This window comes from Chiloscyllium punctatum, chromosome 15, assembly GCF_047496795.1.
Source record: "Chiloscyllium punctatum isolate Juve2018m chromosome 15, sChiPun1.3, whole genome shotgun sequence".
Lineage (NCBI taxonomy): Eukaryota > Metazoa > Chordata > Chondrichthyes > Orectolobiformes > Hemiscylliidae > Chiloscyllium > Chiloscyllium punctatum.
The window spans coordinates 80549919-80555676 of NC_092753.1; the positions used below are offsets into that span (position 1 = coordinate 80549919).

A 5758-nucleotide genomic window follows, 5' to 3' on the forward strand; every position below is an offset into this window, starting at 1 on the left:
CCTAGCATCCTCATCACATTTCACCCTGCCACCCAGCTTAGTATCATCAGCAAATTTGCTAATGTTATTACTATTACCATCTTCTATATCATTAACATATATTGTAAAAAGCTGCGGCCCCAGTACTGATCCCTGCGGTACCCCACTGGTCACTGCCTGCCATTCCGAAATGGAGACGTTTATCACTACTCTTTGTTTCCTATCAGCCAACCAACTTTCAATCCAAGTTAGTACTTTGCCCCCAATACCATGCGCCCTAATTTTGCTCACTAACCTCCTATGTGGGACTTTATCAAAAGCTTTCTGAAAGTCCAGGTACACTACATCTACTGGATCTCCCTCGTCCATCTTCAGAGTTACATCGTCAAAAAGTTCCAGAAGATTAGTCAAGCATGATTTCCCCTTCATAAATCCATGCTGACTCTGACCTATCCTGTTACTACTATCCAGATGTGTCGTAATTTCATCCTTTATAATAGACTCCAGCATCTTTCCCACCACTGAGGTCAGACTAACTGGTCTATAATTTCTTGCTTTCTCTCTCCCACCTTTCTTAAAAAGTGGTACAACATTAGCCACCCTCCAATCCGCAGGTACTGATCCCGAATCTATCGAACTCTGGAAAATAATCACCAATGCATCCACGATTTCTCAAGCCACCTCCTTCAGTACCCTGGGATGTAGACCATCAGGCCCCGGGGACTTATCAACCTTCAGACCTAACAGTCTCTCCAACACCAATTCCTGGCAAATATAAATTCCCTTAAGTTCAGGTCCTTCAGCCACTGTTACCTCAAGGAGATTGCTTGTGTCTTCCCCAGTGAACACAGATCTGAAGTACCAATTCAATTCTTCTGCCATTTCTTTGTTCCCTTTATTCAACAGAAATATTGTCGCTTCTGATTGTACCCTCTCCCTCTCAAATTGCAGATTGAAGCTTATTGTATTATGGTCACTACTTCTCAATGGCTCCTTCACTTCGAGGTCTCTGACCAATTCTGGTTCGTTGCACAATACCAGATCCAGAATTGCCTTCTCCCTGGTCGGCTCCAGCACCAGCTGTTCTAAGAATCCATCTCTGAGGCACTCCACAAGGTCTCCTTCTTGAGGTCCAATACCATCCTGATTCTTCCAGCCTACCTGCATGTTGAAATCCCCCATAACAACTATAGTAACATCTTTGTGACAGGCCAATTTTAGCTCCTGATTTAACTTACATCTGACATCCAGACTACTGTTTGGGGGCCTGTAGATAACTCCCAAGAGGGTCTTTTTACCCTTAGTATTTCTCAGCTCTATCCACACTGACTCTACACCCCCTGATTCTAGGTCCCCCCGTGCAAGGGACTGAATATCATCCCTTACCAACATGGCCACCCCACCCCCTCTGCCTGTCAGTCTGTCCTTATGATAGCATGTGTAACCTTGAATATTCATTTCCCAGGCCCTGTCCACTTGAAGCCGCGTCTCAGTTATCCCCACAATACTGTATCTGCCAATTTCCAAAAGAGCCTCAAACTCACCCATCTTATTTCTAATGCTTCGTGCATTCATGTATAGTATTTTTAATTAGTTACTGCCCTCACCCTTCCCATCAACTCCTATTTCACTCAACATTATAGCATGATCCCTTTCTGAGTTTTCTGCCTCATTAATACAGTTGTCTTTCTTGACTTCCCTTGTTCTAACTTTCCCTCCAATTTCCTTCTTAAACATCCAGTTTGTCCCCTCCCTCCTGCTACTTAGTTTAAACTTAGCTGTGTTGCAGTAGCAAACCTGCCTGCCAGAATGCTGCTCCCTAACCTATTAATTACATCATTAAACCCACACACCAAATGGTCTCTCAGCATCTTTTGTAGGGTTAAACCAAAGTCACATGTCTCTGCCAGTTGTAATCTCGTCGAAAATCCTGATATGGATTCTCAAAGTATTGAGTAAAAATGATAGCATCTCAGAATTAGAGAAGGTTTTGGGTCTTAATGTTCCTTAAGTAAATCTGTTAGCTCTTGAAAGGTTTTAGTATCTAGTGCAAGTTAGACTCCTAATAACCGTAAAACCTGTGGGTCACAAGCTGTCAGGAGAATTTCTTGTTGCTTTCCGTCTGTCCCAAAGTAATTTGCCGGGAAAACAAATAACGCATCCTTTCCACATACTGGGCTCAGTCTTGGTCAGCAAGATTGAAAGAGTCAAGCTTCCTAAATAACTACATGATGCCAGAAAAGCTTACCCCAACTCAAAGACGACAGTAATGAGCGAATTTCTTTAGGAGTGTGCTTTTCTCTTGTCACCACTGAAAGAACCCTACAGAGGCCAGTATCCCATCATTGAGTCAACCTTTATTGACACATGGAGAGTCCTTGAGACTGATCCAGCTCCCTCAGAGCCAGCTCTCAGAGTGAACAGGATGTCTGATGTTCCTGTTTATATTTTGTTTTGTAATTTATATGAATGATTTGGATGTGAACATAGGAGGTACAGTTAGTAAGTTTGCAGATGACACCAACATTGGAGGTGCAGTGGACAGCAAAGAAGGTTATCTCAGATTTCAATAGAATCTTGATCAGATGGGCCAATGGGCTGAGGAGTGGCAGATGGAGTTTCATTCAGATAAAGGTGAGGTGCTGCATTTTGGAAATGCAAATCAGAGCAGGACTTATACATTTAATGGTAAGGTCCTAGGGAGTGTTGCTGAACAAAGAGACCTTGGAGTGCAGGTTCATAGCTCCTTCAAAGTAGCGTCACAGGTAGATAGAATAGTGAAGAAGGTGTTTGGTATGCTTTCCTTATTGGTCAGAGTATTGAGTACAGAAGTTGGGAAATCATGTTGCGACTGTACAGGATATTTGTTAGGCCACTTTTGGAATGTTGCATGCAATTCTAGTCTCCTTCCTATTGGGAGGATGTTGTGAAACCTGAAAGGGTTCAGAAAAGATTTACAACGATATTGCCAGCATTGGAGGATTTGAGCTATAGGGAGAGATTGAATAGGCTGGGGCTGTTTTCCCTAGAAGGTTGAGGGGTGACTTTATAGAGTTTATAAAATCATGAGGGGCATGGTTAGGGTAAATAGGCAAGGTCTTTTCTCTGGGGTGGTGGAGTCAAGACCTAGAGGGCATGGGTTTAGGATGAGAGGGGAAAGATACAAAAGGGATTTATGGAGCAACTTTTTCCAGACAGAGGGTGGTGCATGTATGGAATTGAGCTGTCAGAGGAAGTGGTGGAGGCTGGTACAATTACAACATTTAAAAGGCATCTGAATGGGTATATGAATAGGAAGGATTTAGAGCAGGGGTCGGCAATTAATTCTTCCGAGGGGCCACATGAGAAGCCTGAGTTGTGTTGGAGGGCCAAACCAACAATAAGTTGAACATAATTCTGCTCAGTATTAATTTTCTCCTTTTGTGAAAAGTACTAAATTATATAGTTTTGCACTGAAACTTATAATCCAAAGCATAAGGACATTCTGTTACAATAAAGATATGAAATTGTGGAGTATAGAATATAGAATATAGAAGAAATAAACAGTAAAAACAATAATTTCAGCATTTCATTTTGTTTTTAACATGTTAATCTCACAAACCAATAATGAAAAGTTTTTTCATTATTGTTCAGTATTACAAACAACGAACAACTATATACAAAAAGCAATAAGTGCTTTTGATGTTTTTCAGTTCATTTTACTTGTTGAGTGAGAAAAATCCAGTCTGTTTTGGGCTTGAACAAGTGCACTGAAATCTGGGTGAATGTCTGAGGTGGATATGCCAAGGACAGCTGAGTGGTGATCATCAGTGATAGAAGTTCTGTATTTGGATTTGTTGAACTTCATCACTGAGAATGTCTGTTCGCATATATAGGTAGATCCAAAGAGGACTAGAATCTTCTGAGCATGCCTCCTCATGTGTTGAAAGTTCTCTTCTTTGAGGGAAGAGTAAAAATCAAGCAGTGAGACTGACCTAAAGTACTCTGCCAGAAGTGTGTCAGACTGCAGGTCAATGAGTTCAAGCTGAACATCGCTAGGTGCATTCTCCACGTTGCATGTAAATGGGGATAAAATCATGTGCATTTCATTCTCAACCATTTTGAAGTCTTGAAATAGCCTTGAATATTCACCGTGCAGTGCTTCTAACATAGATGAGTAGCTGTGGAGGTGATCAGCTGAAGGTGCGGCTTCCTTCAGTGTTGGCAAGTGGGTGAGAATGTTGTCCTCCATTTGGCTTGAGAGAAGCTGCAACTTTCTCATAAAAGCCTTCACCAAGTTGTACATTTCATGCACAAAAAGGCCCTTGCACTGAAGTTTCACATTTAGTTCATTCATAAGTGCAGTCACATCAACAGCAAAACCAAGGTCTGCAATCCAGTCTGCATCTGAAAGCTGTGGAATGCCATTCCCTTTCTTCACACAGAAATCTTGAATCTCTTCTCTCAGGTCCCATACACTTTTCAGCATTTTGCCCAGGCTGAGCCACCTGACTACTGTGTGGTAGCCTATGTCATGATGTTCTGTCTCATTTTCCTCCAAAAGTGCAACAAGCTGCCTGTGATTCAAAACTCTTGTCCCGATGAAATTAACTATTTTAGTTACAACATCAACCAGTGTTAATTTTTAACACTGACTTACACAACACTTCCTGATGTATAATACAATGCAAAAATACCAATTTCTGTTCAGGGTCAATTTCTGTCACTTTATCCTGCATTCTCTTTAAGAGTCCAACATTTTTTCCCGTTAGATTTGGACAACCATCTATTGTCACACCCGCCAGCTTGTCCCATTTTAGTCCCAACGTGCCCAAACACACATTTACCTCCATGAACAAATCATTACCAGTTGTTGTTCCTTTCATTGACTGCATGGCTGCCAGTTCCTCCGTGATTTTAAAGTCCATAGTTATCCTATGTACGAAGATGTGTAGCTGGGCTGTGTCACGTACGTCGCAGCTCTCATCCAAAGCCAAGGAAAAAAAGTCAAAGTTGACCGTTCTGTGCTTCAGGTGAAGCTCCAGATTTCTCATGATGTCCCCAATCCTTCTCGTTACAGTGCGTCGGGAGAGGGGCACATTCTCAAATGCCTCCTTTTTCTCCGGCCATATTAGTTCTGCAGAGTCCAACAAGCACTCCTTAATAAACTCTCCATCAGAAAACAGTTTACTGTTTCTGGTGATTTTGTGGGATATGACATAACTTGTGTTGGCGTGAGCTGACATTTTGAGGGCTAGCCAGCGAGCATCACTTTTAGCTGTTCACGCACGCACATGTGCATCCATACGTAATTAAAAAAAAACATCCTTTTCAAAACAAAAGCAACACATTTGTATTGCGTGCATGGCGTACGTACTTTCTCATTTATGTTCTAATTTAAGATTGACCTCATGTGGGCAGGACAGAAATGACCGGATGTGGCCCGCAGACCGTAAAATGCCCAGGTCTGATTTAGAGGGATATGAGCTGGGTGCTGGCAAATGGGATTGCTTAGGTTAGGGTATCTGGACAGCATAGACGAGTTGGACTGAAGGGTGTGTTTCCCTGCTGTACATCTCTATGATTCTATGACTCTATGGCTGGAGAGAAGTTTTTTTTAAATCTGGAGATTGTAAGGTGACAGTTGGAGGGCTTGAGGAAGAGATGTTTTTTGATTGTTTCAGTTAAGTGCTTGATTTTTTAGAAAAGTTTGTTTCTTTTTTTAAATCTCTTGGATGATTAAGAGTAAAATTCGTGGGTGAGAAGGACAGTTTATTTTTATATATAAGGTGCTATTGAG

General features: G+C 41.7%; 1 pseudogene; it reads right to left on the reverse strand.

Moving 5' to 3' along the window:
• Window positions 1-3667: 3667 nt before the first annotated feature.
• On the reverse strand, window positions 3668-5204 carry LOC140485866 (general transcription factor II-I repeat domain-containing protein 2A-like; annotated as a pseudogene).
• Between the last annotated feature and the right edge of the window lie 554 nt (window positions 5205-5758).